Genomic DNA, 13017 nt, shown 5'->3' with positions numbered 1-13017 from the left:
TTTGAAAATATAAATTTTTGTACCATGGTATTTTTTAAATTATGATTAGTTTTACACATTTTTGATAAATATAATATCCATGTAGAACACAATTACTTTGTTTTATATTTTTAATTTATTACCGTCAAACATAATTGTTCTAGAAAATACCATTCAATATACAATATGTATCTCGTTAAATCATTATGATATTTTAATACGACTTAAATGATTTATTTAATAAATTGGTATTTTTTATTGTATGATTGTGTTTTAGATTGACAATACAGATTATTAAACTCTAATAACTGTAGTATATAAATAAGTATCCACATTTTCTTTTTGATGAGTTTCTGAGTGAGCCATATAGGTATTTAGATGATGTGGCACTAAATTAATTGAAGTGTCAGTGAAATAATACGTAATTCTGATATAATATATCATATAGATTGTAGTAATTCTGATTTAATATATCATATAGATTGTAGTATATAAATATCCGTAAAAAATTCAATAAACAATAACTTTATAGACATTGTTTGTCCATTCATTTTTTAAGAGAACGTGGCTATCGGCATCAATCGAGTACATTGTTTCATTGCAATTTTCTGCGTTGCTTTAGTTTTGCATCGAGGTAACCCACTTATTTATTCTTGACCTATTTTTTCATGTATATTTTCCAAATAATTTACTATATAATTGATGCCACAAACCTTTTCTCGATATAAAAATTATTTGTATTGATTGTAGGTTGTGCAAGAAGATACGAAGAAATTATGAGTGACGATGCCCAATTTGATTGTTTTGATTCACAGGAATGTCCATCACCTAATGAAGATTGTTCACAGAGATGTCAACGACGAGGTTTGAGTAGTGGCAGTTGTCAAGGACGTCTATGTTGTTGTCCAACAAATACACTCTAAATCTAGCTATATACCACTGTACAAGTTTATGTATGAATTATGGCTTCATCAATAAAAAATAAAAACAAACACATTGAATAAAGTTTACATTGATCTCAATTTTAACTTTCAAGGGTAACGTAGTTTTCCATTGTTTCAATTAACACCACTAAACCATCATTCATGTGGGTGAAAAATATTATACTGCACCAAAAATATAACTTCTGCACCAAATTTAATCGAGAAGAATACTGCAAATATTATACTGTACCAAATAGGAAGATGTTTGATTTTAGCATGTTCTTATTTTATTTTAATTTTTAAGATATTATTTATATACTTTGGAACGTTTATTCATTTAAAATAAATTTATTTGAGAACAATATTCTAAAGATAAAATATTTATTATTATTGTATGGAGACAGCTGGCAATTCTGTTAGGGATATTTGCTCCCTAAAGACAGTCGAGCCTATCCTTTAGTTTTAGGATTATTGTTTTGTTTGTTTTATTCTTTTTTTTTTTGCTTTATTTTTCTTTTTCTTTTCTATTTTTATCTTATATATTATTTAACGTTATTTAACATTATGGGGTTTGGAGTTTTGTTTGAGAATAAGATCTACGCCCGAGCTCAAAAAGAAACATAAGCTTAAGTAAGGGGTTGACTTGTATTGGCCAATGAGATGCACATCCCAATATGTTTTTTACGCCAACTCCTCCTATAATAGTTCAGTTCAAAGTGTTAGTCATGAATTCGCTAGCACATCCTCATGACGAAACTTTTAATCTGATACATGACTCTAGGGACCTATTCTAGAACGCGAACATTGAGATTAGGGATGGCAAAAAAATCTCATACCCGTGTATATCATCGGATAAAATCCATTATGGATATGGGACAGATAGCTTAATCGATATCCATAGATAAAATAAATGGATATTTAAATACCTGTTTTTGTTAATGAATATGGATGCAAGTTTAGTGATACTCATGTCCACCAATATTCGTATCTGTTAATAAATTATATTAAAAAAATCAATATCATTAATTCATTGTACCCTTTCTTTTCATCATCTAAAAAGAGTAGTCTTATTATACTTCTTTCTTTTTAAAAAAAACTTTGAAGAAAACCTTTCACATTGCATATAAATTCTATTAGCCATTTCGTATTTAAGCTCTTCAATACTCATACCTCACATCAACAATTTCACCGTTCAACCAACCAATGTCATCCTTCCTCCGTCGAACCAATGCCTCCCATCCTACTCCTCTTTTTTCCGCTCCTCCATCATAACTTACAATCACAACATCTATTATTTGCTTGGTTAAAAATAAAATATATGAATATTATGTTTGTACCTTATTTTGTTTTGGTGAAAAAGAAGAAAATTAATGTGATGAAATTTTATAATTAAATTAAGAGCGAATTGTATGGATGTCATGTGAGAATAACTTTTTGTTTCTTTAAAAGAAGCTAAAATATATTTTTTTTCAAAAAATAATTTTAGAAAAAAATATTATTCATGGATATCAGCAAATATATACGGGTAATGTAAAACCCGTGGATTACATGCTTAACAGATACCCGCATGAATATGAGGCAAATACATATATCATATTTATCTAACAGGGAGAATACAAATATCATAGTATTTGTCCTCATGGATATCCATTTACATCCCTAGTTGAGACTTTGTCTATACGAAAACCATGTTTAAGGGAGACCCTTTGTGATTTCATTATAAATTGGGCTAGGCCTGATATCATAATGAAGTTTCATTTGTGGCTCGTGACCTTGAGTTTATTCTTAAATAGCTAACAAAATCCAAGAGCATCCATAAATCGATGGTCAGAATGAGAGGAATATCTAGTCTTTGGAGGATATTTTGAGGACTTGTGCCAAGGAGATTTTTGGGATGTTTTTCGGCCATTGATTGAGTTTACATACAATAACAACTATCATTCGAGCATTGGAATGGTATTGTTCAAACGGTTGTATGGGACAAGGTGTGGGACTCGTCTATGTTGGTTTAAGTCTGAATAGAGTGTTGTACTTGGATCAGAAATTATGCAATAGACTATAGAGAAAATGGAGATGATATAATAGAAGACGAAGGCATGTTAGAGTAGGTAGAATAGCTGTCGCACCTCGAAAAAAAATGCGATCCCTCGCGATGGAACACGAAAAATGTTCTAACAGAGTCGCCACCGAACTTTATTTATTCCAATGAAGGAATAGGAAAATATCGAGAAAACCTTTAGAAATAAGAATAATGGTCGTCGCAACCATATTCGGGTTCGGGAGTCGATTACGCAAGGGGAAGGTATTAGCATCCCTCACGTCCGTTGTACTCAACGGGAACCTTTTAGTCTAATTTTGCTATTTGAATATTAGTTGAATGTTATTCGCTTGCTTCGAGTACTTAGAATTGATGATAAATATGGATAAAGACCTCAGGAGGGGGAAATGGGAGGTTTTTTTATTAGTGTGCTCGCGAAGATACAACAATCTCCTGCCTACGTATCCTTATGGTGCAATAAGGAAATCAGAGCATTCGTAGTTCGGGCTACTACGAATATTTGGTGTGTTTTGTTTGATGAACGACTGTGTAAGTCGGTGTTCTAACGGCTAAACGCTGGCTTGTCTACTCTCGGTGGAGGCTCTAGCACTGGTTTGTTGTGCGCATTAGAAAGGATTAACAGTGTTCCTTTGAAAAGGGTTTTGGTCACGTGGGGGTGACGAGTTGAGTTGATGTGTTTGGGTGTTTTGGTTTGATTTCGATCGCAAGGGGGCGAGAAATTAGGTTGATTTGTTAAGGTGTTTTTTTGAAGAACGACGAAAGATTGAGCAATGTGGTGCACACCAATCGTCCAATTCTTTCGAGGAATAATAAGGCGACCGCCTTATACTCCTTTTTCGTTCGAATTATTTTGAAAGTTTCTTTGTGGATGTTGAATGTGCACGGTAGTGAGGCGTACGCCTCCTACTTGCTTATTCAAAGAATAATGAGGCGAGCGCCACTTATTCCTTTATCTGAGTTTAGTTAAAGTATTTTAATCGAAAGTCGATAATTTGAGCAATATGGAGAACGCCAATTATTCAAATAATCGAGAAATGGTGAGGCGAACGCCTCCCATCTCTTATGACCCGAGGGTTAAATTGTAAAAGATATGTTTTTAGATATTGTATTTGATTTGCGAAAATAGTTTGAATTTTGAATTGGTAGGTTTTGAAGAGTCGATGATTTGAGAAATGTGGCGTACGCCAATTATTCAAATAATCAAGGAATGGTGAGGCGAACGCCTCCCATTCGTCCAATTGAGGTTTAAGTTAAAGTTCATTTTGAAACGGTGTTTGATATGAAAAGTGATTTGAATTTATATGATTGCGGTTTTAATTGGATGACGAAAACTCGAGCAATGTGGCGTACGCCAATTATTCGAATAATCGAAAGATGGTGAGGCGAACGCCTCCCATCCTCTTATTATCTGAAATTTAGAAATTTAGGACTTAGGATTTGTAGTTGATTTAGAAAATGTGATTATGGTTTGATATTTAATCGGGTGACAAGAACTCGAGCAATATGGCGTGTGCCAATTATTCAAGTACTTGAGAAATAGTGAAGCGACCGCTTCCTATATCTCTTTCATCCCAAAATTTATGTTAAAAGAGAGAATTCTTTTGAGGTTAAATGGTTAGGAAAATGATTTGAATTCGTGTTTTGTTGAATAAATTATGGTGAATCGGTCATCTACTCGATTAATTAATAACCAAATAGGTCTCATTGTAAGAAAGCCCAAGAGTAAGCTATGTGAGGTTGATGGCGATGCTTTAAAAGCGATCGGCTTACCAAGGCGTTTGAAAGTGGGCTCGACATTTGAATCGAGAATTGTGTGATTTGTTTTTTTTGAAATTGGTTTGGATTGATGATGAATTGGAATGAAATTGAATTTGTTATTTGAAAACATGGTGGAAAGAGAAATCGATCAAACTTAACAAAAATCATTTAAAACTTTTGATTTAATCATTCCAATCAAACTTGATAATTATCATAATTGCCTAATTAAAGTTAATGTAATCAAATGATTAAGTTGATTAAAAATGATTAAAACTATATTATTAAAAAAAACATTAATTAATCCATTCATTTGATTTGGAACATAAAACTGGGATAAACGACCAAAACGAGTACAAAATGATCAAATCGAATAAATCGCAATGTGCTCGAAACCGGTTTATATATAGCGACCACATAATCATAGTGTCGTACATAAAGACCAAAACACGGAGAAAATACCGAATTAATATGTAGAACTTGTAACGACATAGCGACATACAAGATATCGAATTTGTTGATAAAAAAATCGGATTCACACAACATCACAGTAAAATAGGATAATGGCCAGCCACAACATAAATTTGTTTCCATCAGTATTACAACACTAACATCATAATGTTCAGGTCTTAAACACAAGCAAACCAAGCAAACCGAAATTTGGACCGCAACAATAGTCAAAATATGAACCTTTCACACAGTATTCAAAAGCAGTCCTTATACAAAACCAAAATCCAAGATAATGTTCTTTTTATTTAACAAATAAATAAATAGAATTGTTATGTTAGCATGAGGGATATAATTACTATGCTTCAACGTATAGGATGAGAAAATTCTTAATTAAAGATAGTAATTATCCACCAGCCTTATCATATCCTTGTTCAGTAATATTGAAGCAGTATTAAACCAATCTTTACCTTAATTGAAGATAAGCCGAGACAACTAGGTTTCTCGTGGTTGTTGTTGGAGTAGCGTTTATGTTGTTGTTGACGGTTAGCTACTTGTTCAAAATCTTCCTGCTAATCTTTTAGATCAACTTCTGCTGATATCCATGATGTGAGTTATACCGAAACGCGTCCAGGATACCACAATGTCGGCCACTGAGTTTTTTCGGAAAGGAAATGAAACTCGAAGAAAACGAATGCTTTGCTACCGAAAAATCCGGATTTGGGTTTCACTCTAACGATGATTAGAGCTTTAAGGGGTATCAAATCTGCCCACAGAAAGTCTCTCGGTGCGAACAAGCTTTATCCATTCTTTTAAGCATTGTCTCGGTGAGGTTCTCAGGTTTGTTGTGGAACGGATGCGACAGCGGTGTGAAAGTTATTGGATCGTTGCCGGCGTTGGCGAAGGAAGGAGAATACAAGGGTGCGTGGGTTCACGACGGAGCGGTGATGTAGAGTGGGTTTAGCGACCAGTGCCGGAAACAGAAGACCGTGGTGTGTTGGTGGGGTTGAGGGTTTTCTCCGTTTGAGGTTGCACGATGGCTTTAGGGAGCTCGTGATGGATGATGAAGGGTTAGTGACAGTAGGTGTGCGGTTTCGCGAAAACGGTTTCTCGGTGTTGTTGTGGTGAAGGTTTGCGGCTGTGAAAATGGGTGTTTGACGGCGGAGAGGTTGAGGATAACGGTGAAGGTGATGGGGAAGTGGAAGAGGAACGAATGTGTTGGTTGTTGGACGACGGTGGGTTTGAAAGATGCGCTAGTTGTAGTGGTGGTGGAGGGTTGTGGCTTTACGGTGGGGTGTGTGAGAGGGATGGATTTTTTTTAATTTCTTTTTTTTCTTTTCAGAGCATACAGAGAGATGAGAGGGTAGTGGGGAGTTGATAATGAGTGAGGTGAGAGTTGGAGAAAGAGAAAAGGGACGCGTGGAGGGAAAGTGAAGAGAGACGTTGAGTGAGTGGTTATTAAATGAGTGGAGGGTGAGTTTGTTTTTGTGAGTGACGCATGGGATGGAGAGAGAGAGTCCATTTATTAATTTCTCTTTTCTTTTTGTTTTTATATTCACTGGCAAGAGAGAGTGAGAGTTTGTTGTGTGAGAGAAGGAAGAGTGACACGTGTCACACTATTATTGGATCCTCAAAATTCACCAAATATGTTCCTTCTTATCCGTTTCTTTTTTAGATTGAGAGAGATATTTTTATGAATAAATCTAAACTCACATTTTTAACCTTCTTTTCACTACACTTTAAAAATTAATAGTTAAGCAAATCAAAATAAATTCAACAATAATTATGATTATTTACACTAATTATTTTAGTTGAATAATTAACCTAATAAAAATAGTGATCGATTATAAATATAAGCCGAATATAAATTTGCTCAGAAAATTAAATCAGACACACTAAAATGATCAGCACAAAATATACTTATTGAAAAAATACAGCGTTTCTTCAAATTCGGAAATAAATTTGCACCGGTTAAAAGGCTCAGGCGGGTCGTAATGCAGTCGAAACAGCCGCTGAAAAATACAACGAGCACACCAGATTAAACCACGTGAACCGTAGATTAATAATACTGGCGTCTGCACTTTTAATTTTGAAACTTTTTTTTATCCGCTGATTTTGCACGTTCTTGAGAAATGATTCAACCGATTTGTCTGTATTTTTAATAAATTCATTCTGACTGATATTTCAGGTCTTATTCATGCTGGGATGTATGTCATGTTATGCATATGATGCAAAATAAAAATGAAATTAATTCTATGAAAATTTAAATATGCCCAGACAAAATTGGGGTATGACAGCCGCCCCTATTTAATTATCTTGAACTAGAAGGTAAGAATGACACCAGTCCTCATACATTCGTGGTGGAAGGTAATTAAATACGAAAAGACTCAAATTTTGTCCTTTGGAATGCAATGGAGAAATATGGAAAGAAAATGCAATGGGTTCTAATAGCACCAAGGTAATAGGGGTAGAATGTCAAATCAATGCCAACCCTCGAGTCGACACTCGATCTTGCAGAGGTCGTTCTGGCATGAGGAAAAAAACTGAATAGGTTTTCTAGCATCAAAAGGATGACAGTAGAGTTGATTGATATCACCAAAAGGATGATGGTAATTCACCATGGTTTCTAGGGTCGTCATCACCAAAAGGATGATGGATAAACCGAGCTTCAAAAGTAGTCATCACCAAAAGGATAATGGTTACTGTGTCACAACAAAGATCGCCATCACCCAAAAGGATGATGGTAAAATCAACCGCAAATCTCGCTATCTCCAAAAGGATGAAAGTTAGACACAATCCGAAGATTTCCATCACCAAAAGGATAATGTCCGTCACCCCAAAAGGATGATGGTTATTTTGATAAAGTTTCCCATTACCGAGAGTATAGTATCAAGGCTATCACCAAAAGGATGATAGTTAACTCATCAATTTCAAATATCTCCGTCACCAAAAGGATGAGGGTAAGATCCAACAATAAAACTTGTTATCACCAAAAGGATGATAATAAGTCAAATAACTTCAATGATCACCATCACCAAAAGGATGAAGGTATAATCACACAACAAACTTATTATCACCAAAAGGATGATAATAAGTCGAAACTCAATGATCACCATCACCAAACGGATGAAGGTAAGATATAAGATAAAACTTGTTACCACCAAAAGGATGATAATAAGTCAAAACAATCACCATCACCAAAAGGATGAAGGTATAATTAAAAACAAAACTTGTTACCACCAAAAGGATGATAATAACTCAATAATAACCCTAAATGATAACCATCACCAAAAGGATGAAGGTAAGAACAAAACTTTAAAACTTGTTATCACCAAAAGGATGACAATAAGCACACAACTCAAACGATCACCATCACCAAAAGGATGAAGGTCAGATAAAAGACGAAACTTGTTACCACCAAAAGGATGACAATAAGTCAACAATCACCATCACCAAAAGGATGAAGGTATAATCACACAACAAACTTGTTATCACCAAAAGGATGATAATAAGTCGAAACTTAATGACCACCATCACCAAAAGGATGAAGGTAAGTTACAAGACAAAACTTGTTACCACCAAAAGGATGATAATAAGTCAAAACAATCACCATCACCAAAAGGATGAAGGTAAGATCAACAACAGAACTTGTTACCACCAAAAGGATGATAATAAGTAAATAATAACCTTAAATGATAACCATCACCAAAAGGATGAAGGTAAGAACAAAACTTTAAAACTTGTTATCACCAAAAGGATGACAATAAGCACATAACTCAAACGATCACCATCACCAAAAGGATGAAGGTAAGATCGAACAACGGAACTTGTTACCACCAAAAGGATGATAATAAGTCAACAACTCAAATGATCACCATCACCAAAAGGATGAAGGTAAGATCAAAAACAAAACTTGTTACCACCAAAAGGATGATAATAAGTCAATAACTTCAAAGGTCGCCATCACCAAAAGGATTAAGGTAAGGCCTAATAACAAAACTTGTTATCACCAAAAGGATGATAATAAGTCAATAATCACCATCACCAAAAGGATGAAGGTATAATTAAAAGACAAAACTTGTTATCGCCAAAAGGACGATAATAAGTCAGAATAGACTCAAATGATCACCATCACCAAAAGGATGAAGGTAAGATCAACAACAGAACTTGTTACCACCAAAAGGATGATAATAAACTTAAATATCACTGACACCAAAAAGATGACAGTAAGACCAAACAAACAAAACTTGTTATCACCAAAAGGATTATAATAAGGACAAAACTTCAAAACTTGTTATCATCAAAAGGATGATAAAAGCCGAAACAAACTTAATGATCGCCATCACTAAAAGGATGAGGGTAAGATCAAAATAAGACCCGTTATCACCAAAAGGATGATAATAAGTCGACAATCACCATTACCAAAAGGATGAAGGTATTATCAAACACCAAAACTTGTTACCACCAAAAGGATGATAATAAGAACACAACTCAAACGATCACCATCACCAAAAGGATGAAGGTAAGACCAATCAACAGAACTTGTTACCACCAAAAGGATGATAATAAGTCAAAACTTCAAAACTTGTTATCACAAAAGGATGATAATAAGTTATAATAACTTCAAATACTGCTGACACCAAAAGGATGACAGTGGGGTTGGACTTTTCAAAGGTCACAATCACCAAAAGGATGATAGCTTAAACCAAACTCCGTAATCTCTATCACCGAAAGGATGATGTTTAGATTGAACTGGATGTCATCACCAAAAGGATAATGATTGAACCAAAATGACAAGGATCCTTATCACCACAAGGATCGCCGACACCAAAAGGATGACGGTAAGTTGTAATAATTGCAGAGGTCACCATTCACCAAAAGGATGAAGGTTGGACCAAAACTCCAAGGATCGCCGACACCAAAAGGATGACTGCAAGATCAAACGATAAAACTTGCTACCACCAAAAGGATGATAATAAGCTTTAATAATAAGAGGTCTCCATTCACCAAAAGGATGAAGGTTGGACCAAAACTTCAAGGATCTTCGACACCAAAAAGATGACAGTAAGATCACAATTGTCAAGGATTTACCATTACCAAAAGGATAACGGTTATCGTAAACAGGGTGATGATTAATATTATTCCTTAATGGACTTTCACCAAAAGGATGATAGTGAGAAAAATATTGGAAAAATAAGGCTACTGACAAAGTTTAATAAACCTGACTTGTTTGGTAGTATTGGAACATTACCGGGTATGACTTGCTTGGGGGTATCAACAACAAAAGGTTGGAGAACCAATATTCTTTGGAGAGATGTAATTTTTGTCAACAAAAGGTCACAGGTAACGACTCATTGAGGGATGCTCAATGTGAAACAAGGTAAGGGTCTAAAGAAACATTGTCTGACTTAGTTGAGGATAACATCTTATCAACAAAAGGTTGAAGGATGTAACTCAATGGGGAACGCCCGATAGTAGGGTAGGAACTCACTTAGAGGAAGTGACAATGACTCAACTGAGGGTTGGCCCGGATGCCTACGACTAAACCTTGGATTTCGATTTGTGCTATATGCGTAAATGATATGCATGCAAAGATGTATAAGATGATGAATGTAATGTATGTGTCGTATATTTGAATGCAAAGAATGATTGGTTTGTTCGGGATTGACCTCCCTTTTCCAAGGCAATGTGTTTTCTGGAAACCAATGCTAGTTGTATTTGTTTTTGTATGGGTGCCAGCAAGTGGGATTTGGTTTTTTTGGTAATTGTCGTTGTGGGTTGGACTGTTGGTTGGTGGGAGAGTCTGGCTTCCCGACACTCGATAGTTGATGATGTGTTGAACACGCAATGGTTGTGGATACTCTTGGTGCCCCAAGTTTGATCTCTTGCTGATATGTTGTGTATTCGTCTTTGAGAAGATATCGATTTCTTCTTCTGAAGTGTTTGGCCAGCCTGTGACTGAGCATAACGACGTGATCAACGCATGATGATTATGCTTTTGGTGGGCCATAAGGATTCTTACCAACATATGATGTTGTACTGGTATGAACTTTTGACACTTTTGGTTGTGAATTCAAGCAATTTCTAGTGTCTGACGCAAGTTGCTTGACTGACTTGAAGGTATGAAGGGAATTTTTCCCCTTGCCACTTGTCTTGCCCCTGATTAGCATTTGAGGGACTTTCCCCAGACGGACTGAGTATTGAAGTGCTTTTCCTCCTTGATCAACCGATGCTTGGAGATTTGTCTCCTGCTGACTACTTCTTAGGTCAACATAATCAAAAGATGCCATGCCCTTGATCCATAGGATTATGAGATGATTTTGATTCGTGTCAGCACCAACGATCAAGTGCCTCTTGAATTGCCCCTTGTTGGAATTTACTCGATGTCAAGTACTGACTGAGAATTAATAATTGTTATTCAAGAAATGGTGATTTTAATGCAACAGTTATGCAAGTTTTGAAAAACAATCATTCACTTGGGAGTGTTGTGGTAGTGTGTGGCGAGTGGATCATGTGTCCAATCGCGGTGCTTGATTTAGCTAGCGTGTGAGTGATATAGTGAGAAGAGAATATTAGCAAATATCTAGGAGTCAGTTTACTCAACCTTGTTGTAGTATGCTTTCAGAACAAACCTTACTTCAATTAGGTCTTTTGAAGGTTGTGACGTGGCTTGGTTCATGGTTATTGAAACAAAAAGGATATAAGGCTCAAAGTTTATTTTAATCCACCCTTTCTTCATGATGATCTCCAATCCTATGTTCAGTTAATTCACACACATTCGTCTTTTGCAGGTGTAAGGATAAAGATGGTGATTCAAGGTCTCTTGGAATGGCAGCCACCTTATTTCGTTTTTGGACGTCGGTGACCCTTTGATTTTGGTATGGTGGTCACTGAATCTTGTTTTGCTTTGTTGGTGACTTTCATTGTCTCTTTCGATTTTTGTTTTGATCCCTAACTTTTGCATGGGCCACTTTGTTTGAAGCTTTAATCCTTCGGGATTGCCCCTGTTTTTGCCTAAGTCTCCTTTTAGGGTGTTAGGACTTAGCAGGCTTTTTCTTTGATTTTTTTTTTTGGGAAATTGTGACTGCCAAGTCATTGGTCATTGAAGAACAACAAACATAAAGTTTGGATTTGTATGGTTTCTTCGACACTTCAAGATGTGTGCGAAGAATATCATGTGATTGATCCTTGTATGGGATATTTCATCTTGTAATTCGAAAGTGTAGTTAGACCAACTGAACACTACCCTGCCCCAGGTTAAGCGTAAGGGTTTGTTGATCCGAAAGAAACTCATACTTCTAGGCTCGAAGTGGTTGACTAGGGATTAACTCCTTATCTCTCTAGTGTCTGGGGATTTGAAATAATGCCTGTACATCATTAGTAGGATTTTATCCGAAAGCATACAATCAACAATTATGAGTATTTTGTTTTTGTCATCCTCCTTCCAACATTTACTAACAATAGTGCGATAAAGGAGGTGAAGTGGAAAAGTATGTGTTTGTGATTTGCAAATGTGATAATATGAGTGAATTATGATAGATTGATTCAAAGCATGCATAATCATCCCATTAATAAGACCAAATGCAAATAACAATGTTTAAAGCGTACAATACTTAAACAAACAAGAACAAATTACAAAAGTGCGAGATGGTAAAACTGGCATAATGATTGCCTTCATTCGAAGAAACGGGCCTTCATCTTTCGATTCTTCGTTGGGATTGCTCTGCTTGCTCAGGCCGGTGAGGAGCTTTATCTTCGAGCTTCACTATGCTCCACATGCGCTGGCATGGGGTTTGTTGCAACGTTTGGCCTCACTGGCGTGACTGTAACTGCCTTGCTATCAATCAAGTCTTG

The sequence above is a fragment of the Lathyrus oleraceus genome, chromosome 5 (assembly GCF_024323335.1).
Source record: "Lathyrus oleraceus cultivar Zhongwan6 chromosome 5, CAAS_Psat_ZW6_1.0, whole genome shotgun sequence".
Classification (NCBI taxonomy): Eukaryota; Viridiplantae; Streptophyta; class Magnoliopsida; order Fabales; family Fabaceae; genus Lathyrus; species Lathyrus oleraceus.
The sequence above is the reverse complement of the archived record's forward strand: the minus strand, read 5'-3'. Positions refer to the sequence as shown.